Source organism: Triticum aestivum, chromosome 7B, assembly GCF_018294505.1.
Source record: "Triticum aestivum cultivar Chinese Spring chromosome 7B, IWGSC CS RefSeq v2.1, whole genome shotgun sequence".
Taxonomy (NCBI): domain Eukaryota; kingdom Viridiplantae; phylum Streptophyta; class Magnoliopsida; order Poales; family Poaceae; genus Triticum; species Triticum aestivum.
In genome coordinates this window covers 320,132,926-320,157,430 of record NC_057813.1, presented here as the reverse complement: position 1 = coordinate 320,157,430, position 24,505 = coordinate 320,132,926, and positions in this window count along the sequence as shown.

Below are 24,505 nucleotides of genomic sequence, written 5' to 3'. Positions count from 1 at the left end.
TTACTACCTTAGCCGAACTTGCGGAACATAAGGTGGCAAACATAGGAGCCGGGTAACCCAACTATAGACCAAAGACATGATTCAGAACCGATGCATATAATGCAATATCCGGGATGCCGAAGAGTTCCCTATAGGTGTTCGGACTTAAGAATTTTTTGGGGCTGAATACTGCCCCTGGTATGAAGGTTGTTTCGAACCACGTATGTCAGTCGAACGTAGGGGGGAAACACAGATGACAGGGTAATAACAGGACCAAACCATTAAAGTGATAATCATTTGCTTCCTTTATATCTTTATTGATACATCAACGACAGACAGTGCCGTTCAATATTAAGGTCATATTACATGCCCAGAAAAAAGAAAAGGTTTTACATAAGGGAAAGTCCAACACAAGGCCTAAAGATCATATTTCGTAAAAGGAAAACTGGACCCAATGATGCCCTGTCGCATGTCTGCGCCATTTCTCCTTAGTAATAAGTCCTTTTAGAGGAGTGTTTGATGGTTGGGAAATGCTAGCCTTAAGAGAATCTCCTACAACGACCATCTAGCAAGTAGGGTTCTTGATGAACCTGTAGTAAGAGAAAAAACATATATGCGGTCCAGATAGGGTCAAGCCGTACAATGGACCTCTTCTGCAGTGTGCCTCCGGCACCACCCAAGGTATTTTTAGTGCGTAATTATGTATGCGTGGTACACAAGCCGCAACCCGGTAGGACGATTGGCGGAGGCCGAACTAGTAATCAAGGACCGGATTCGTTAATTTATCGCCATTAAGCGCGGACCGGACTCATTTGGATACGTCATTTGCTTTATTGGCCGGCGAACTGTTCGGCTTGATAAGGCCGCATAAACTTCGGCTGCAAGGGCCGCTGTGTGCTCTTGACTATGGAGGGAGCGCTCCATGTTTCCATTGACTATGATAACGCCACGGGGTCCGGGCATCTTAAGCTTCAAGTAAGCGTAATGCGGAACTGCATTTAAGCGGGTGAAAGCAGTTCGTCCGAGCAGTGCAAGGTAACCACCTCGGAAAGGGACGATGTCAAAGATTAACTCTTCGCTGTGAAAGTTGTCTGGGGAGCCGAATACTACCTCCAGTGTAAGTGAGCCCGTACAACGGGCCTCCACTCCTGGTATCACACCTTTAAAGTAGTGTTACTAGGCTTGATTCGTGATGGGTGAATGCCCATCTTACAGACAGTATCTTGATAAATCAAGTTGAGACCGCTTCCTCCGTCCATAAGGACTCTAGTGAGGTGGTATCCGTCAATAATTGGATCAAGAACCAGGGCGACTGAGCCCCCGTGACGGATACTGGTTGGGTGATCCCTGCGATCAAATGTGATCAGACTGGCTAACCATGGGTTAAACTTGGGGGAGACAGGCTCTACAGCATAGACGTCCCATAGTGCACGTTTGCGCTCCCTTTTGGGGATATGAGTACATATATCATGTTCACTGTCTTCACCTCGGGGGGAAACAAGTTCTGACCCTTGGTGTTCGGCTGACGGGGCTCGTCATCGTCTTTGCTTGGAGGCCCTTTTCCCTTGTGTTTGGTATTTATTTTACCGGCCTGTTTGAAACCCCAACAATTCCTATTGGTGTGGTTCGCAGGCTTATCGGGTGTGCCATTAATCTGACAGGGCCTCCCGAGGATTTTATCTGAGTTGGATGGCATGTGCTTGTTTCCTTTGAAAGGTTTCTTCCGCTGACCGGACTTATGACTGTTGAATCTGGCATTGACTGCCGTATTATCTGCGTCGTCATAGTTATTGTTCTGATGTTTGTTTCTATTGCGGCGAGGTTTAACCTTGCCGTCCCGCACCTCAGAGGTGCTGGGGTCACCCGAGTTGTTGCTTCTATGGGCCAACCAGCTGTCTTCGCCCGCACAAAAGTGGGTCATGAGTGCCGTTAAGGCTGCCATTGTCTTCGGATTTTCCTTCCCAAGGGGTCGGGCGAGCCATTCGTCACGGACACTGTGTTTAAAGGCCGCTAAGGCTTCGGTGTTCAGACAGTCTATGATCTTGTTCTTTTTAGTTAAGAACTGATTCCAAAGTTTGCGGGCTGATTCGATTGGCTGCTGAATTATGTGACTCAAGTCGTCAGCATCCGGTGGCCGGACATAAGTGCCCTGAAAGTTGGCCCGAAAAGCATCTTCCAAGTCTTCCCAGGTTCCAATGGAGTTTTCTGGGAGGCTGCTTAGCCAGTGACGTGCTGGTCCTTTCAGCTTTAAATGAGGATATTTGATGGCGTCAAGGTCATCTCCTCGAGCCATGTGGATGTGGAGAAGAAAGTCTTCAATCCAGACATCCGGATCCGTCGTTCCATCGTACTGTTCGATGTTTACGGGTTTAAACCCTTCTGGAAATTGGTGTTCCGTGACCTCATCGGTGAAGCACAAAGGGTGTGCGGCCCCTCTATATCATGCAATATCACAACGGAGATCGGCTGACATCTGAGTTCGGTTCTCATCCCGATTATAGTAATGGTCATCACGCCGGGCTTCATAGGCATTGTCTCGTGCCGGGGCACGACCCCTTGATCCGTAGATTGATCTAGTCTGACCAGCTTTATTGGCTAGATCACGTTGCAAGTCGTATGTGTATCCCGCAGCTACTGTCTACCTGCCTCTTCGGCGAGGAGGTGCGGTTTGGTGTTCGGCTTGATATGCACCTTTATCCCGTCCATGTGGTGGTCGGTCTGGTTGGTCTGCCTGATTGTATAGTAACGTTATTGGCTCAAGGGCTTTGTCGTCAAACTGTGGCAGCAACTTGCACTTAGGGTAACTTTTAATAGGTCGCTCGTGGCCTTATTCCTTAGCAGCTAGGACCTTTGTCCACCTTTCGTTAAGCGTATCTTGTTCGGCTTTGAGCTGCTACTGCTTATTTTTCAGGCTCCGGGCTGTAGCAATAAGTTGTCGCTTGAAGTGTTCTTGATCAATGGGTTCCTCTGGGACGATAAAATATTTGTCTCTAAGGCTGACCTCCTCTTCGGATTCTGGCATATAGTTGCTGTCCTCCAAATCTTCGTGATCGGCATGTCCGGTACTATATTCACCCTCTTCCCTTTCGTCATGTTCGGATGTGGGATCGACAGGGTATTCAGGATCTTCGGCATCATCCAGAGTCTCATTATCTCTGGTGCAGGTATTACTGTCCTTCACCCGATGCGATCGTGAGCGGCGCCATTGACGTGGCGCTTTGGTGGTTTATCGACGGGTTTGTCCTCATCGGGGCTCAGATTATACCCATCATTCTTTTTATTCGGTGTGTCCACCATGTACACATTGTATGTTGAGGTGGCCATCCAACACCCCGTGACGGGTGGGACTTGGATTGGTTCAGCGTCGGCATCGTCGTCCATGCCGTCGATATCTTCGGACGCGTAGTCCAGCATGTCGGTTAAATCCTCGACAGTGGCTATTAAGTGGGTGGTGGTGGGGCGTAAAATTTCATGCTCTCAGCCCCCAACCCGAGCTGGGTATAGTTCGGAGGCAATGCCTCCGTGATGGTGAGAGACTGCATTAAGTCCCATGTTTCATCTAGGAGTGAAAGTGGGACCGGAAACTACGGATCTGCTGGGTTGAGTTCGGCATGGGACACCTGGTCGGACCCACTGAGTGCAGATCTCGGCAGTTCGGGATGGTTGCCCAGATCCGAGTCTAGGATTGCATCTAGGTCTTCGGTCGGGAGTTCCGCAAGGGGAAGAAGTCCGACGGGGCTCATGCTCCCGTCTACATATAATGAGACTTGCCCCGGATCTAAGGCTGAGGTGGGTATGGGTGTTGACCCCTGGACGACATCTAACAGGGGATCCGAAGAGCCTTCTTGGCGGGGACACAGAGTGGCGGCCGAGGCCGCGAGCCTGGCGAGGACTAGGTCTCCTCGGATGTCAGCAACGTAGTTCAGGTTTCCAAACCTGATTTGGTGGCCGGGGGCACAACTATCAACCTACTCGAGGGAGCCGATCGAGTTGGCATGAAGCACAAAGCCACCGAACACAAAGACCTACCCAGAGAGAAAGCTTTCCCTCGATGCAACATCATTGTTGATGAAGAGGTGAGCCATCGACCCTTCTATTGACGATACAGCGGAGCTCTCAATGAAAGCACCAATGTCGGTGTCAAAAGCGGCTGATCTCGGATAGGGGGACCCAAGATATATGTCTGAGGACTGAGGGTAACTATGAACGAAGGACGCCGTGTTTACCTAGGTTCGGGCCCTCTTAATGGAGGTAAAACCCTACTCCTGCCTGATTATATTCGAGGGTATAGGGGTTACAAGATTTGATCTACCTCGAGATCGAGTTGGCTAACCCTAGATTAGCTAGCCTAACAATGTTGTGATCCTACCTCCGATCTAGCCTTCGGTTTATATAGACACCGGAGGGGCTTAGGGTTGTACAAAGTCGGTTTTACATAAAGGAATAACATTTCCGGACACCTATACTTGCCATTCACACATACGGGAGTCTCCACCGGACACGGGAGGTGATCTTCTGCCTTGTATCTCGACGACCCATCAGTCCGGCCCACATCCAATAGACCGGACGCCCGAGGACTCCCTAGTCCAGGACTTCCGAAACCACCCCCACCGGCCACCTGAAAGGGTTGTCGCCTTGTGGTCTTATCAGCCTTGCCGGTCTTCTCGACCTTGCCGGCCTTGTCATCCTTGAGCTGAAAAATCTTCTGGTAGAGGGACGCATGCTGAATTACCGTGAAATTGTAATTCAGGCCAGGGCGAAGCCTCATGATGTCTGCCGCATTCTTGAAGTCCCAGGCCGGCCTCCCCTTGTTGTGCAGAGGAGCGACGCGGCGACGGATGAAGTCAGCCCCAGCCATCTCGAGCATGATCCCGGCTGGTTTGAAGTGTTGGATTCTGGTGGTGGCAATCATAAGCTTCTTGTCGTTGATGTCGAGGTTGCCCAGTGCTTGAGGCAGGTCGGCGGCTTCTGCCGGACCTGGCAGAACTCCTGCGGCTCCTCCCCCACGATCCAGCACCACCTGCCCCGTATTCGTCCCACTTTTCTTTCTGGGCCCCCTCTGGATACGTGATTTTGCTCAAAGCCCTTGGGATCCAAGTGACGCAGCCAGAGATGGCATCTCCTGGCTGGATGTGGGGGAAGAAATAATGGCGGAAGAGCGACGTGTTGGGATGTACCCCGGCGAAGCCCTCGCAAAGGTGGGCGAGGAGGGCCATGCACGCCATGGTGTTCGGTGTAAAATCCAGAAGAGTGGAAGCCGTAGGTGTGTGATACGTCCATTTTGCATCATACTTTTATATCAATATTTATTGCATTATGGGTTGTTATTACACGTTATATCCCAATACTTATGCCTATTCTCTCTTATTATACAAAGTTTACATGAAGAGGGAGAATGCCAGCAGTTGGAATTCTGGGCTGGAAAAGGAGCAAATATTATAGACCTATTCTGCACAGCTTCAAATGTCCTAAAACTCCAAGGAAGTTATTTTTGGAATTAATAAAAATACTGAGTGAAGAAAGTACCAGAGGGGGCCCACACCCTGGCCACGAGGGTGGGGGTGCGCCCTACCCCCTGGGCACGCCCCCTGCCTTGTGGGCTCCATGGTAGTCCTCTGGTGGCCATCTTCTGCTATATGAGGTCTTTTACCATGAAAAAATCATAAGCAAGCTTTTGGGACGAGACACCACCGCCACAAGGCGGAACCTTGGCGGAACCATTCTAGGGCTCCGGCGGAGCTTTTCTGCTGGGGAAACATCCCTTCGGGAGGGGGAAATCATCACCATCGTCATCACCATCGATCCTCTCAGCGGGAGGGGGTCATTCTCCATCAACATCTTCACCATCACCATCTCCTCTCGAACCCTAGTTCATCTCTTGTATCCAATCTTTGTCCCAAAACCTCAGATTGGTACATGTGGGTTGCTAGTAGTGTTGATTACTCCTTCTAGTTTATGTTAGTTGGTTTATTCGGTGGAAGATCATATGTTCAGATCCTTTATGCATATTAATACCCCTCTGATTATGAACATGAATATGATTTGTGAGTAGTTACGTTTGTTCCTGAGGACATGGGAGAAGTCTTGCTATAAGTAGTCATGTGAATTTGGTATTTGTTCTATATTTTGATGAGATGTATGTTCTCTTTCCTCTAGTGGTGTTATGTTAACATCGACTACATGACACTTCACCATTGTTTGGGCCTAGAGGAAGGCATTAGGAAGTAATAAGTATATGATGGGTTGCTAGAGTGACAGAAGCTTAAACCCTAGTTTATGCGTTGCTTCGTAAGGGGCTGATTTGTATCCATATGTTTCATGCTATGGTTAGGTTTACCTTAATACTTCTTTTGTAGTTGCGGATGCTTGCAATAGGGGTTAATCATAAGTGGGATGCTTGTCGAAGAAAGGGAAGTAACCAAGCACCAGTCCACCCACTTATCAAATAATCAAAGTAACGAACGCGAATCATATGAGTGTGATGAAAACTAGCTTGACGATAATTCCCATGTGTCCTAGGGAGCGCTTTTCTCTATATTAGAATTTGTCTAGGCTTTTACTTTGCTACAAAAAGGATTGGGCCACCTTGCTGCCCCTTATTTACTCTTGCTACTTGTTACCCGTTACGAATTACCTTATCACAAAACTATATGTTACCAATAATTTCAGTGCTTGCGGAGAATCCTTACTGAAAACCGCTTGTCATTTCCTTCTGCTACTCGTTGGGTTCGACACTCTTACTTACCGAAAGCACTACGATAGATCCCCTACACTTGTGGGTCATCAAGACTCTTTTCTGGCCCCGTTGCCGGGGAGTGAAGCGCCTTTGGTATGTGGAACTTGGTAAGGAAAAATTTATATTGTGTGCTGGAATTTACTGTCACTTGTTACTATGGAACATACTGAACCTACTGAACCTACTGAACCTACTGAAATTTACTTGATCCTCAACCTACCGAACTTACTAAAAATGTTTACTTTGAAATTCTTTCGAGTATGATAGAGAAACTACTAGCTAATCCTTTTACAGGAGATGGAACATTGCATCCCGATTTGCACCTAATCTATGTGGATGAAGTTTGTGGATTATTTAAGCTTGCAGGTATGCCCGAGGATGTTATCAAGAAGAAGGTCTTCCCTTTATCTTTGAAGGGAGAGGCATTGACATGGTTTAGGCTATGTGATGATATGGGATCATGGAACTAGAACCGATTGAAATTGGAATTTCATCAGAAGTTTTATCCTATGCATCTTGTTCATTGTGATCGTAATTATATATATAATATTTGGCCTCGCGGAGGAGAAGGCATCACCCAAGCTTGGGGGAGGATTAAGTCAATATTATATTCATGCCCCAATCATGAGCTCTCAAGAGAAGTTATTAATCAAAAATTTTATGCTTGGCTTTCTCTCAATAATCGCTCCATGCTCGATACTCCTTGTACTAGTTCTTTTATGATGAAGACTATTGAATTCAGATGGGATTTATTGGAAATAATTAAACGCAAATCTGAAGATTGGGATCTCGATGAAGGTAAGGAGTTACGTATGACACCTAATTTTGATTTTGTTAAATATTTTATGGATACTGATGATTTTCGTGAATTTAGCACTAAATATGGACTTGACTCTGAGATAGTAGCTTCTTTCTGTGAATCATTTTCTACTCATGTTGACCTCCCTAAGGAGAAGTGGTTTAAATATAATCCTCCCATTGAAGTAAAAGTAGTTGCACCTATTAAAGTTGAAGAAAAGACTATCACTTATAATGATCCTATTGTTCCTACTACCTATATTGAGAAACCACCTTTCCCTGTTAGGATAAAGGATCATGCTAAAGCTTCAACTGTGGTTCGTAAGATTAATACTAGAACACCTACACCACCTGAGCAAATTAAAGTTGAACCTAGTATTGCTATGGTTACAGATCTCTTGGCTGATAATATTGATGAGCATGTTATTTACTTCTGTGATGAAGCTGCTAGAATTGCTAGACCCAATACTAAAAATAAACATAGACCTGTTGTAGGCATGCCTGTTATTTCTTTTAAAATAGGAGATCATTGTTATCATGGCTTATGTGATATGGCTGCTAGTGCTAGTGCAATACCTCATTCCTTATACAAAGAAATTATGCATGATATTGCACCTGTTGAGATATAAGAAATCGATGTTACAATTAAGCTTGCCAATAGAGATACTATTTCACCAGTTGGGATTGTTAGAGATGCTGAAGTCTTGTGTGGGAAAGTTAAATATCCTGCTGATTTTCTTGTTCTTGGTTCCCCACAAGATGACTTTTGTCCCATTATATTTGGTAGACCCTTCTTGAATATTGTTAATGCTAGGATAGATTGCGAAAAGGATATTGTCACCATTGGTTTGGGGGATATGTCTCATGAGTTTAATTTTGCTAAATTTTGCAGACAACCCCATGATAAAGAATTGCGTAGTAAGGATGCAATTGTTGGTCTTGCTTCTATTGCCGTGCCTCCTAATGATCCTTTAGAACAATATTTGCAAGACCATGAAAATGATATGTTTATGAATGAAAGGAGGGAGATAGATGAAGTATTCTTTAAACAGGGACCTATTTTGAAACACAACTTGCCCATTGAAATTCTAGGGGATCCTCCACCACCCAAGGGTGATCCCGTGTTTGAGCTTAAACCACCACCTGATACTCTTAAATACGCTTTTCTTGATGAAAAGAAGTTATATCATGTTATTATTAGTGCTAACCTTTCAAAGCAGGAAGAGGACAAATTATTGAAAACTCTGAAGAAGCACCGTGCTACTATTGGATATACTCTTGATGATCTTAAGGGCATTAGTCCCACTGTTTGCCAACACAAAATAAAATTGGAGAAATACGAAAAACCAGTTGTTGATCACCAACGACGGTTAAATCCTAAGATGAAACAAGTGGTGAGAAAAGAAATACTAAAGCTCCTGGAGGCAGGTATAATTTATCCCGTTGCTGATAGTCAGTGGTTAAGTCCTGTCCATTGTGTTCCTAAGAAGGGAGGTATCACTGTTGTTCCTAATGATAAAGATGAATTGATCCCACAAAGAATTGTTACTGGTTATAGGATGGTAATTGATTTCCGCAAATTGAATAAAGCTACTAAAAAGGATCATTACCCTTTGCCTTTTATTGATCAAATGCTAGAAAGATTATCCAAGCATACACATTTTTGCTTTCTAGATGGTTACTCTGGTTTCTCTCAAATACCTGTGTCAAAAGAGGATCAAGAAAAGACCACTTTTACTTGCCCTTTTGGTACTTTTTCTTATAGACGTATGCATTTTGGTTTATGTAATGCACCTGCTACCTTTCAAAGATGCATGATGGCTATATTCTCTGACTTTTGTGAAAAAATTGTTGAGGTTTTCATGGATGATTTCTCCGTTTATGGATCTTCTTTTGATGATTGCTTGAGCAACCTTAACCAAGTTTTGCAGAGATGTGAAGAAACTAATCTTGTCTTGAATTGGGAGAAGTGCCACTTTATGGTTAATGAAGGCATTGTCTTGGGGCATAAAATTTCCTAAAGAGGTATTGAGGTTGATAAAGCTAAAGTTGATGCTATTTTAAAGATGTTGTGTCCTAAGGACATTAAAGGTATAAGAAGTTTCCTTGGTCATACAGGTTTTAATAGGAGGTTCATTAAAGACTTCTCTAAAATTTCTAGGCCTCTCATTAACCTCTTACAAAAAGATATTCCTTTTGTCTTTGATGATGATTGTGTAGATGCATTTGAAATACCTAAGAAAGCTTTGATTTCTGCACCTATTGTTCAGCCACCTGATTGGAATTTACCATTAGAAATTATGTGCGATGCTAGTGATTATGCCGTAGGTGCTGTTCTAGGACAAAGAGTTGATAAGAAACTAAATGTTATTCAATATGCTAGTAAAACTGTAGATAGTGCCAACAAAAATTATGCTACTACTAAAAAAGAATTTTTAGAAGTTATATTTTCTTGTGATAAGTTCAGACCTTATATTGTTGATTCTAAAGTAACTGTTCACACTGATCATGATGCTATTAAATATATTATGGAAAATAAAGATGCTAAACCTAGACTTATTAGATGGGTTCTCTTGCTACAAGAATTTGATTTGCATATTATTGATAGAAAGGGAGATGAGAACCCCGTTGCAGACAACTTGTCTAGGTTAGAAAATGTTCTTGATGACCCACTACTTATTGATGATAGCTTTCCTGATGAACAATTAGCTGTCATAAATGCTTCTCGTACTGCTCCATGTATGCTTATTATGCTAATTATATTGTTGCTAAATTTATACCACCTAGTTTCACATACCAGCAAAAGAAAAAGTTTTTCTATGATTTAAGACATTACTTCTGGGATGACCCACACCTTTATAAAGAAGGAGTAGGTGGTGTTATTAGACGTTGTGCACCTGAGCATGAGCAGGAACAGATCCTACGCAAGTGTCACTCTGAGGACTATGGAGGACACCACGCTGGAGATAGAACTGCACATAAGGTATTGCAATCTGGTTTTTATTGGCCTACTCTCTTCAAGGATGCCCGTAAGTTTGTCTTGTCTTGCGATGAATGTCAAAGAATTGGTAATATTAGTAGACGTCAAGAAATGCCTTTGAATTATTCTCTTGTTATTGAACCATTTGATGTTTGGGGCTTTGATTATATGGGACCGTTTTCTTCCTCTAATGGTTATACACATATTTTTGTTGCTGTTGATTACGTTACTAAGTGGGTAGAAGCTATTCCGACTAGTAGTGCTGATCATAACACCTCTATTAAGATGCTTAAATAAGTTATTTTTCCCAGGTTTGGAGTCCCTAGATACCTAAAGACGGATGGTGGTTCACATTTTATTCATGGTGCTTTTCGTAAAATGCTTGCTAAGTATGATGTTAATCATAGAATTGCATCTCCATATCACCCACAGTCAAGTGGCCAAGTAGAACTGAGTAACAGAGAGCTTAAGTTGATTTTGCAAAAGATTGTTAATAGATCTAGAAAGAATTGGTCCTAAAAACTTGATGATGCATTATGGGCTTATAGAATTGCATATAAAAATCTTATGGGTACGTCTCCATATAAAATGGTTTATGTAAAAGCATGTCACTTACCTCTCGAACAAGAACATAAGGCATATTGGGCCATTAAAGAGCTCAACTATGATTTCAAACTTGCCATTGAGAAGAGGTTATTTGACATTAGCTCACTTGATGAATGGAGAACTCAAGCCTATGAGAATGCCAAACTGTTTAAAGAAAAAGTTAAAAGATGGCATTACAAAAGGATACGAAAGCGTGAGTTTAATGTAGGTGATTATGTTTTGCTATACAACTCTCATTTAATATTTATTGCAGGAAAACTTCTCCCTAAATGGGAAGGTCCTTATGTTATTGAGGAGGTCTATCGTTCTGGTGCCATAAAAATCAACAACTTCGAAGGCACAAGTTCGAAGATGGTGAGCCATGAGCGATCAAAGGATCAAACGTTATATCTCAGGTAATCCCATAAATGTTGAAACCAATGTGATTGAAACCATAACCTCGGAGGAATACATAAGGGACACTTTCCAGAATGTTTCAGACTCCGAAAAGGAATAGGTATGTGGTACGGTAAGTAAACCGACTCCAAAACAGTTCTAATGGCAAATTTTCTCCGTTTTGGAATATTTAAGAAAATAGGAAAAATAAGAAGTAGTCCGGGAAGGACACGAGGCATCCACGAGGGTGGAGGGCGCGTCCTACCCACCTAGGCATGCCCTCCTACCTCGTGGGCACCTCGTGTGCTCTCCGGACTCCATTTTCTTGCACGATACTTCTTTTAGTTGGTAAAAATTCATTATATAATCTCCCGAAGGTTTGACCACTGTAGCACGCAAATATCCTCTATTTTTGTTTTGAGTTGTTTCTGCCGTAGATTAGAGCAATATGTCGTCCCAGGATTTGGAGGGAGAAAGCTATGTGGCTGATTACCTTGCAGACCCTAACGTCTACGGGGACTTGGAGCATTATGGCTGGACCATTGAGGAATAAGAAGACTACGAGCCTAAGGGAAAGGAGGAGACGAGTTCAGATGAAGATGAAGTCCCATTACCTCAACCTGGGGACATGCATGTGGAGTTTAAAAGTCAAGCCTCCCTGATAGAGCAAAGAAACCTAAGATTGAGTTTATCCCTTTTCGTCTCTTAAAGGAGAAGAAACAGGAACTATGCAAAACGATATTAATCCTTGAGCAGGAGATCGATGATCTAAGGGAGCAAAGTTCCATCCTCAAGTGCAAATTAAGGAAGAAGCCTACATCATCAACAACTCCATCATAATCACCTCCCAAGAAGGAGACATAATCACATGGGTATGGGCACTCCCCTAGAAACTGCCAAGCTTGGGGGAGGTGCCACGATATCGTATCACCATCACACTCCTATCTTTACCGTTTTTCTTAGTTCTATCCTTTTGGTAATATCTTGATCTAGTAGAATAAAGTTTTTAGTATGATCTAGTTTTGAGTTTTGCTTTATGATCCCTCTATGTAATCGAGTCTGTGAGCTATATATAATAAAGATTGGTGTTGAGTCAAGGGCTTTGCTATCTTGCTATGATCTTGAGTGAATAAAAGAAAAAGAAAGAATAAAAAGAAATAAAGAGATCATATGGATCTTATGGATAGTAATGACTTCACATATTAAGAGTATGATGAATAAAAGTTGTTGAGAGTTGACAAACATAGTTTTGGTCATCGTTGCAATTAATAGGAAGTAATAAAGAAAGAGAGGTTCTCACATATAAATATACTATCTTGGACATCTTTTATGATTGTGAGCACTCATTAAAATATGACATGCTAAAGAGATGATGTTGGACAAGGAAGACAACGTAATGGGTTTTGTTTTCTTATATCCGAAATAAAGTATATTTGTCATGGATCATCCAACATATTGAGCTTGCCTTTCCACCTCATACTAGCCAAATTCTTTGCACCAAGTAGAGATACTACTTGTGCTTCCGAATATCCTAAAACCCAGTTTTGCCATGAGAGTCCACCATATCTACCTATGGATTGAGTAAGATCCTTCAAGTAAGTTGTCATGCTGTATGCAATAAACATTGCTCTCTAAATATGTATGACTTATTAGTGTGGAGAAAATAAGCTTTATACGATCTTGTGATATGGAAGCAATAAAAGCGATAGACTACATAATAAAGGTCCATATCACAAGTGGGAATATAAAGTGACGTTCTTTTGCATTAAGATTTCATGCATCCAACCCTAAAAGCACATGACAACCTATGCTTCCCTCTGCGAAGGGTTTATCTTTTATTCTTGTCTTATACATTATGCAAGAGTCATGGTGATCTTCACCTTTCCTTTTTATATTTTATCCTTTGGCAAGCACATTGTGTTAGAAAGATCCGGATATATATATCCAATTGGATGTAAGTTAGCATGAACTATTATTGTTGACATTACCCTTGAGGTAAAAGATTGGGAGGTAACACTATAAGCCCCTATCTTTCTCTATGTCCGATTAAAACTCCATTACCACAAGTATTGCGTGAGTGTTAGCAATTGTGAAAGACTAAATGATAGTTGAGTATGTGGACTTGGTGAAAAGCTCTTATATTGATTCTTTCTGATGTTATGATAAATTGCAAATGCTTTAATGACCGAGATTATAGTTTGTTAGTTTTCAATGAAGATTCTGATTCATACTTGACATTGTGAATAGATTGTTACTTTAGTATAAGAAATCATATGACAGTATTTAAAAATGTTGCTGTTATAAGAATGATCATGGTGCCCTCATGTCCGTATTTTATTTTATCGACACCTCTATCTCTAAACATGTGGACATATTTTTCGTTATCGGCTTCCGCTTGAGGACAAGCGAGGTCTAAGCTTGGGGAAGTTGATACGTCCATTTTGCATCATGCTTTTGTATCGATATTTATTGCATTATGGGCTGTTATTACACGTTATGTCACAATACTTATGCCTATTCTCTCTTATTTTACAAGGTTTACATGAAGAGGGAGAATGCCGGCAGCTGGAATTCTGGGCTGAAAAAGGAGCAAATATTAGAGACCTATTCTATACAGCTCCAAAAGTCCTGAAACTCCACGGAAGTTATTTTTGGAATTAATAAAAAATACTGAGTGAAGAAAGTACCAGAGGGGGCCCACACCCTGGTCACGAGGGTGGGGAGCGTGCCCTACCCCCCTAGGCGCGCCCCCTACCTCGTGGGCCCCCTGGCAGTCCTCCGGTGGCCATCTTCTACTATATGAGGTCTTTTACCCTGAAAAAAAATCATAAGCAAGCTTTCGGGATAAGACATCGCCGCCACGAGGCGGAACCTTGGCAGAACCAATCTAGGGCTCCGGCGGAGCTGTTCTGCCGGGGAAACATCCCTCCAGGAGGGGGAAATCATCACCATCGTTGATGTCTACTACACAACCTTCTTCTTGTAGACGTTGTTGGGCCTGCAAGTGCACAGGTTTGTAGGACAGTAGCGAATTTCCCTCAAGTGGATGACCTAAGGTTTATCAATCCGTAGGAGGCGTAGGACGAAGATGGTCTCTCTCAAACAACCCTGCAACCAAATAACAAAGTGTCTCTTGTGTCCCCAACACACCCAATACAATGGTAAATTGTATAGGTGCACTAGTTCAACGAAGAGATGGTGATACAAGTGCAATATGGATGGTAGATAAAGGTATTTGTAATCTGAAATCATAAAAACAGCAAGGTAACAAGTGGTAGAAGTGAGCGTAAACGGTATTGCAATGATAGGAAACAAGGCCTAAGGTTCATACTTTCAGTAGTGCAAGTTCTCTCAATAATAATAACATAGATAGATCATATAACAATCCCTCAACATGCAACAAAGAGTCACTCCAAAGACACTAATAGGGGAGAACAAACGTAGAGATTATGGTAGGGTACGAAACCACCTCAAAGTTATTCTTTCGGATCAATCTATTCAAGAGTTCGTAGTAGAATAACACCTTAAGACGCAAATCAACAAAAACCCTAATGTCACCTAGATACTCCATTGTCACTTCAAGTATCCGCGGGCATGATTATATGATATGCATCACACAATCTCAGATTCATACAACCAACACAAAGTACTTCAAAGAGTGCCCCAAAGTTTCTACCGGAGAGTCAAGAACGTGTTCCAACCCCTATGCATAGGTTCATGGGCGGAACCCGCAAGTTGGTCACCAAAACATACAGCAAGTGGCACATGATATCCCATTGTCACCACAGATAAGCACGGCAAGACATACATCAAGTGTTCTCATAAAAGACTCAATCCGATAAGATACCTTCAAGAGGGAAACTCAATTCATCACAAGAGAATAGAGGGGGAGAAACATCATAAGATCCAACTATAATAGCAAAGCTCTGGATACATCAAGATCATGCCATAGAGGGATCACGAGAGAGAACACGAGAGAGAGAGAGAGATCAAACACATAGCTACTGGTACATACCCTGAGCCCCGAGGGTGAACTACTCCCTCCTCGTCATGGATAGCACCGGGATGATGAAGATGGCCACCGGTGATGGGTTCCCCCTCCGGCAGGGTGCCGGAACGGGCTCCCAAGAGGGTTTTGGTGGCTACAGAGGCTTGCGGCGGCAGAACTCCCAACCTATCTTGATTTTCGATGTTTTTAGGGTACGTAGGCTTATATAGGTGAAAGAAGTCAGTCGGGGGGTGCTCGAGGGGCCCACGAGACAGGGGGCGCACCTAGTAGGGGGGGCTCCTATCTCGTGGCCTCCTCGAGGCTCTTCTGACATGAACTCCAAGTCTCCTGGGTTATATTCATCCAAAAAATCACGATGCTGAAGGTTTCATTCCGTTTGGACTCCGTTTGATATTCCTTTTCTTCGAAATACTGAAACAGGCAATAAAACAGCAATATGGGCTGGGCCTCCGGTTAATAGGTTAGTCCCAAAAGTAATATAAAAGTGTATAATAAATCCCGTAAACATCAAAAAGGGGTAATATAATAGAATGGAACAATCAATAATTATAGATACGTTGGAGACGTATCAAGCATCCCCAAGCTTAATTCCTGCTCGGTCTCGAGTAGGTAAATGATAAAAACAGAATTTTCGATGTGGAATGCTACCTAGCATAATTCTCAATGTAATTTTCTTTATTGTGGCATGAATGTTTATATCCAAATGATTCAAGATAAAAGCTTATAAGACATAAAAATAATAATACTTCGAAGCATACTAACAAATAATCATGTCCTATCAAAATAGCATAGCCAAAGAAAGCTTATCCCTATAAAATCATATAGTTAGGCCATGCTTCATTTCCATTACCAAAAATACTCCCATCATGCAGAACCCCGATGACGAGCCGAGCAATTGTTTCATACTTTTTAACGCGCCTCAGCTTTTTCAACTCTTACGCAATACATGAGCGTAAGCCATGGACATAGCACTATGGTGGTATATGGTGGTTATGAAGACAAAAAGAGGGAGAAGATAGTATCACATCAACTAGTCGTATCAACGGGCTATGGAGATGCCCATCAATAGATATCAATGTGAGTGAGTAGGGATTGCCATGCAACGGATGCACTAGAGCTATAAATATATGAAAGCTCAACAAAAGAAACTAAGTGGGTGTGCATCCAACTCGCTTGCTCACGAAGACCTAGGGCATTTTGAGGAAGCCCATCATTGGAATATACAAGCCAATTTCTATAATGAAAAATTCCCACTTAGTATATGAAAGTGACAACATAGGAGACTCTCTATCATGAAGATCATGGTGCTACTTGAAGCACAAGTGTGGAAAAGAGATAGTAGCATTGTCCCTTCTCTCTTTTTCTCTCATTTTATTTTTTATTTTCTTCTTTTTTTCTTTTTTCCTTTTTTTTTCTTTGGCCTCTTTTTTTTCTTTTCGGCCTTCCTTTTTTCTCTCTTTTTTCTCTCTTTTTTTCTTTTTGTAAAGTCCGAAGTCTCATCCCGACTTGTGGGGGAATCATAGTCTTCATCATCCTTTCCTCACTGAGACAATGCTCTAATAATGAAGATCATCACACTTTTATGGATTTACAACTCAAGAGTTACAACTCAAAGCTATAACAAAGTATGACTCTATATGAATGCCTCCGGCGGTGCACCAGGATATGCAATGAATCAAGAGCTATATGATGAAAATTATGAAGGTGGCCTTGCCACAAATACCATGTCAACTACATGATCATGCAAAGAGCAATATAACAATGATGAAACGTGTCATAATAAATGGAACGGTGGAAAGTTGCATGGAAATATATCTCAAAATGGCTATGGAAATGCCATAATAGGTAGGTATGGTGGCTGTTTTGAGGAAGGTAAATAATGGGTTCAATATCGGTGAAAGTTGCGCGGTAATAAGAGAGGCTAGCAAAGTAGAAGGATGAGTGTGCGTATATCCATGGACTCACATTAGTCATAAAGAACTCATATACTTATTGCAAAAGTCTACTTAGCCCTCGAAGCAAAGTACTAATATGCATGCCCCAAGAGGGATAGATTGGTAGGAAAAGACCATCGCTCGTCCCCGACTGCCTCATAAGGAGGACAATCAAAACAACACCTCATGCAACAAATTTGTCACACAACTTTTACCATACGTGCATGCTACGGGACTTGCCAACTTCAACAAAAGTATTTTTCAGTTTCATAATTATCCACTAGCATGACCCTAACATTACTACCTTTATATCTCAAAACAATTATCAAGCGACAAATTGATCATAGCATCCAATTCACTTTCTATGATAATTTTTATTATACCCAACTTGGATGCTCATCATTCTAGGACCAAATTTGTAACCAAAGCAAATACCATGATGTTCTAAAAGACTCTCAAAATAATATAAGTGAAGAATGAGAGACTAGCAATTTCTACAAAATATAACCACCGCCGTGCTCTAAAAGATATAAGTGAAGTACTAGAGCAAACAACAAACCACTCCGAAAGATATAAGTGAAGATCAATGAGTAGTCAAATAATTGTGCAACTATTTGAAGACTCTCTAACATTTAAGAATTTCAGATCTTGGTATTGTATTCAAACAGCAAGCAAAACAAAATAAAATGGCATTGCAAGGATAGCACAATTCATGTGAAGAAGCAAAAATGTAGGCTCAATCGATACTAACCGATAGTTGTTGAAGAAGAAAGGTGGGATGCCTACCGGGGCATCCCCAAGCTTAGATGCTTGAGAATTCTTGAAGTATTATCTTGGGGTGCCTTGGGCATCCCCAAGCTTGATCTTTTATGACTCCTTAATTCCTCTCATATCATGGTTTCTCTTTTTATCAAAAGCTTCATCCACACCAAACTCAACAAGAACTCGTGAGATAGGTTAGTATAAACCAATGCAAAACCTTATCATTTTCTAATGTAACAAATTACTAAAATTATTATTCAACATTGAATACTAAATGCCTCTGCATATTTAATACTCCTATCCTCAAATAGAATCATTAAACAAGCAAACATATGCAAACAACGCAAACATAACAGCAATCTGCCAAAACAGTACAGTCTGTAAAGAATGCAAGAGTATAAATAACTCCCTGACTCCAAAAATTATGAACTAAAATTACCACTGTAATAAATTTATCAGATCTTAATATGCAAAAAGATTCAACATTATAACATTCTCTGACTTTTCTAGGGAATTTTTGCAACAGCGGTAAACTTTCTGTTTTCCAACAGCAACATGTATACTAGCAAAATAAGCATGGCAAAGGCTATCCTTGAAACTTTTATTGAAAATAAAGATGAAAAGAATTATTATAACTAACAGCAAGCAAATACTAACAAAATAAAATGACTCTCCAAGCAAAACACATATCATGTGGCGAATAAAAATATAGCTCCAAGTAAAGTTACCGATGAACGAGGACGAAAGAGGAGATGCCATCCGGGGCATCCCCCAGCTTAGGCTCTTGGTTGTCCTTGTATATTACCTTGGGGTGCCTTGGGAATCCCCAAGCTTAGGCTCTTTCCACTCCTTATTCCATAGTCCATCGAATCCTTACCCAAAACTTGAAAACTTCAACCACACAAAACTTAACACAAAACTTATAAGCTTTGTTAGTATAAGAAAATAAAACCACCACTTAGGTACTGTAATGAACTCATTATAAATTCATATTGGTGTAATATATACTGTATTAAAACTTCTGTATGGTTCATACCACTTAATACTAGCAATAGATGCATCAAAATAAGCAAACAACACATAGAAAACAGAATCTGTCAAAAACAGAACAGTCTGTAGTAATATGTATCAAACATATACCTATGTAACACCAAGAATTATGAAATAAATTTCTGGACCTGAGTAATGTGTCTATTAATCATCTGCAAAAAGAATCAACCTAAAAGAACTCTCCAGTAAAAAATGGCAGCTATTCTCGTGAGCGCTAAAGTTTATGTTTTTCACAGCAAGATCATAAAGACTTCACCCAAGTCTTCCCAAAGGTTCTACTTGGCACTTTATTGAAACAAAAGCTGTAAAACATGATTATTACAGTAGCATAATCATGTGGACACACAAAAACAGTAAGGATAAATATTGGGTTGTCTCCCAACAAGCACTTTTCTTTAATGCCTTTTTAGCTAGGCGTGATGATGGCAATGATGCTCACATAAAAGATAAGAATTAAAACATAACGGGAGCATCATGAAGCATATGACTAGCACATTTAAGCCTAACCCCACTTCCTATGCATAGGGATTTTTTGAGCAAACAACTTATGGGAACAATAATCAACTAGCATAGGAAGGTAAAACAAGCATAGCTTCAAAATTTTCAACACATAGAGAGGAAACTTGATATTATTGCAATTCCTACAAGCATATATTCCTCCCTCATAATAATTTTCAGTAGCATAATGAATGAATCCAACAATATAACCAGCACATAAAGCATTCTTTTCATGATCTAAAAGCATAGAAATTTACTATTCTCCTCGTAAGCAAAATTCTTCTCATGACTAGTAGTGGGAGCAAACTCAACAAAATAATTATCATGTGAGGCATAATCCAATTGAAAACCAAAATCATGGTGACAAGTTTCATGGTTATAATTATTCTTAATAGCATACAAGTCATCACAATAATCATCATAGATAGCAACTTTGTTCTCATAATCAATTGGAACCTCTTCCGAAATAGTGGAATCATCACTAAATAAAGTTGACACTCTTCCAAATCCACTTTCATGTTCATCACAATAAGATTCAACATCCTCCAAAATAGTGGGATCACTACTTACTAAAGTTGACACTCTTCCAAACCCACTTTCATAAATATAATCATCATAAATAGGAGGCATGCTATCATCAAAATAAATATTCTCATCAAAACTTGGGGGACAAAAAATATCATATTCATCAAACATAGATTCCCCAAGCTTGTGGCTTTGCATATCATTAGCATCATGGATATTCAAGGAATTCATACTAACAACATTGCAATCATGCTCATCATTCAAAGATTTAGTATCAAACATTCTATAGATTTCTTCTTCTAGCACTTGAGCACAATTTTCCTTTTCATCATACTCACGAAAGATATTAAAAAGACAAAGCGTATGAGAAAAACTTAACTCCATTTTTTTGTAGTTTTCTTTTATAAACTGAACTAGTGATAAAACAAGAAACAAAAATATTCAATTGCAAGATCTAAAGATATACCTTCAAGCACTCACCTCCCCAGCAACGACGCCAGAAAAGAACTTAGTTGACGGGGCGTGAGTGCTGCTTACCTAGCCTCCCCGGCAACAGCGCCAGAAAAGAGCTTGATGTCTACTACACAACCTTCTTCTTGTAGACGTTGTTGGGCCTACAAGTGCACATGTTTGTAGGACAGTAGCAAATTTCCCTCAAGTGGATGACCTAAGGTTTATCAATCCGTAGGAGGCATAGGATGAAGATGGTCTCTCTCAAACAACCCTGCAACAAAATAACAAAAAGTCTCTTGTGTCCCCAACACACCCAATACAATGGTTAATTGTATAGGTGCACTAGTTCGGCAAAGAGATGGTGATACAAGTGCAATGTGGATGGTAGATAAAGGTATTTGTAATCTGAAATTATAAAAACAGCAAGGTAACAAGTGGTAAAAGTGAGCATAAACGGTATTGCAATGATAGGAAACAAGGCCTAAGGTTCATACTTTCACTAGTGCAAGTTCTCTCAACAATAATAACATAGATAGATCATATAACAATCCCTCAACATGCAACAAAGAGTCACTCCGAAGACACTAATAGCAGAGAACAAACATAGAGATTATGGTAGGGTACGAAACCACCTCAAAGTTCTTCTTTCGGATCAATCTATTCAAGAGTTCATACTAGAATAACACCTTAAGACACAAATCAACCAAAACCCTAATGTCACCTAGATACTCCATTGTCACTTCAAGTATCTGTTGGCATGATTATACGATATGAATCACACAATCTTAGATTCATGCAACCAACACAAAGTACTTCAAAGAGTGCCCCAAAGTTTCTACCGGAGAGTCAAGAACGTATGCCAACCCCTATGCATAGGTTCATGGGCAGAACCCGCAAGTTGGTCACCAAAACATACATCAAGTGGCGCATGGTATCCCATTGTCACCACAGATAAGCACGGCAAGACATACATCAAGTGTTCTCATAAAAGACTCAATCCGATAAGATAACTTCAAGAGGGAAACTCAATTCATCACAAGAGAGTAGAGGGGGAGAAACATCATAAGATCCAACTATAATAGCAAAGCTCGGGATACATCAAGATCGTGCCATAGAGGGAACACGAGAGAGAACACGAGAGAGAGAGAGAGAGAGAGAGAGAGAGAGAGAGAGAGAGAGAGAGAGAGATCAAACACATAGCTACTGGTACATACCCTCAGCCCCGAGGGTGAACTACTTCCTCCTCGTCATGGATAGCGCCGGGATGATGAAGATGGCCACCGGTGATGGGTTCCCCCTCCGGTAGGGTGCCGGAACGGGCTCCTGAGAGGTTTTTGGTGGCTACAGAGGCTTGCGGCAGTGGAACTCCCGATCTATCTTGATTTTCGATGTTTTTAGGGTACATAGGCTTATATAGGCGAAAGAAGTTGGTCGGGGGCAGCTCCAGGGGCCCACAAGACAGGGGGCATGCCCTCCTATCTCCTGGCCTCCTCGAGGCTCTTCTGACGTGAAGTCCAAGTCTCCTGGGTGATATTCTTCCAAAAAATCACGATGCCGAAGGTTTCATTCCGTTTGGACTCCGTTTGATATTCCTTTTCTTCGAAATACTGAAACAGGCAATAAAACAGCAATATGGGCTGGGCCTCCGGTTAATAGGTTAGTCCCAAAAGTAATATAAAAGTGTATAATAAAGCCCGTAAACATCAAAAAGGGGTAATATAATAGAATGGAATAATAAAAAATTATAGATACGTTGGAGACGTATCAATCATCATCACCATCGATCCTCTTAGCGGGAGGGGTCAATCTCCATCAACATCTTCAGCAACACCATCTCCTCTCAAACCCTAGTTCATCTCTTTTATCCCATCTTTGTCCCAAAACCTCAGATTGGTACCCGTGGGTTGCTGGTAGTGTTGATTACTCCTTATAGTTGATGCTATTTGGTTTATTCGGTGGAAGATCATATGTTCAGATCCTTTATGCATATTAATACCCGTCTAATTATGAACACGAATATGATTTTTGAGTAGTTACGTTTGTTCGTGAGGACATGGGAGAAGTCTTGCTATAAGTAGTCATGTGAATTTGGTATTCGTTTGATAGTTTGATGACATGAATGTTGTCTTTCTTCTAGTGGTGTTATGTGAACGTTGACTACATGACACTTCACCATTGTTTGGGCCTAGAGGAAGGCATTGGGAAGTAATAAGTATATGATGGGTTGCTAGAGTGACAGAAGCTTAAACCCTAGTTTATGTGTTGCTTCGTAAGGGGCTGATTTGGATCCATATGTTTCATGCTATGGTTAGGTTTACCTTAATACTTCTTTTGTAGTTGTCGATGCTTGCAATAGGGGATAATCATAAGTGGGATGCTTGTCCAAGAAAGGGTAGTACCCAGGCGCCGGTCCACCCACATATCAAATTATCAAAGTAACGAACGCGAATCATATGAGCATGATGAAAACTAGCTTGAGGATAATTCCCATGTGTCCTCGGGAGCGCTTTTCTCTATATAAGAATTTGTCCAGGCTTGTCCTTTGCAACAAAAAGGATTGGGCCACCTTGCTGCACCTTATTTACTCTTGTTACTTGTTACCCGTTACGAATTACCTTATCACAAAACTATTTGTTACCGATAATTTCAGTGCTTGCAGAGAATACCTTACTGAAAACCGCTTGTCATTTCCTTCTGCTCCTCGTTGGGTTCGACACTCTTACTTATCAAAAGGACTACGATAGATCCCCTACACTTGTGGGTCATCAATGTGCATGATGTCGTTGAAAAAATATGAGAAAGGGGGCAGAGCCTGCAGTGGAAGTAATCGACGAACAAAGGATATTTATCTGGATCAGGCTTGGCGAAGGGAGTGGGTATGATGTGTGTGGTGGGATGCCCCGTCATCTCTCTCCCCCACAGGCACCGGAATCGGTCCCTGAGCGTGAGCGCGTCGATCGTCGAGGTGAAGACGGTGTGCTTCCTCTGCAGCTTCACCAGTTCGCTCTCCAGCAGCTCCTTCCCCTCGGTGGCCTTGGCCACTCCCATGCCCTTGCTCGCCTTGGGCGCCATGGCAGCTGAGAGGGGGCGAGGGATCAAGAGCAATGGAAGCACGACAACGGCGAGCAGAGGCTATATCTCTGGTTTGGACTCGAGGAAGAAGAGGGGAATGGCAGTTCCTAGATTGGGAAGGTAAGAAGGGTAAATGTGCAGCACCCCTGCGGATTTCTCTTTTTATGGGGAAGGCGCGGGACGCCTCTTTACTATTCACTACAAGATCTCGCAGGCATGTTGTGACCATTCCACGCACGGCCCCCACGTCACGCACTCAATGTGAATCATGGGAAAGCGCAAGTGACAGGAAGATTGCAGCATTTAATCCCTACCATGTGTGCCCGCGCACTATTTTGGGCCTGGCCCGACAACGCTTCGCGCTTATGTGTGGACCATGCCCGGGGGCTCCTGTCGGTGTACAAAAGTATGGGCCCTTTTGTACCCCTTACTCGTGCACGGGCAGTTGTAGCCACACCTGCAGCAAGGCTTGGCAGGGCAGTAGAAGACAAAATACAAGATTATCAAGACAAGCATTCAAGCCAGTGAATAAGGAGAGGGAGACAAGCTAGCTCTCCCCCAGCAACACCCTTGCCGGGGCGTCCTACGTAGCCCCGGCAAGAGACTTGCCGGGGCGACCTGCGAAGCACCAGCAAGGCCACCACCCACGAGGCTGAGAACTCGGACATCATCAACAACGTCAAGGCCAAGACTCGAGGACGCGTGCGTAGTATCATGCAGGTCTTTAA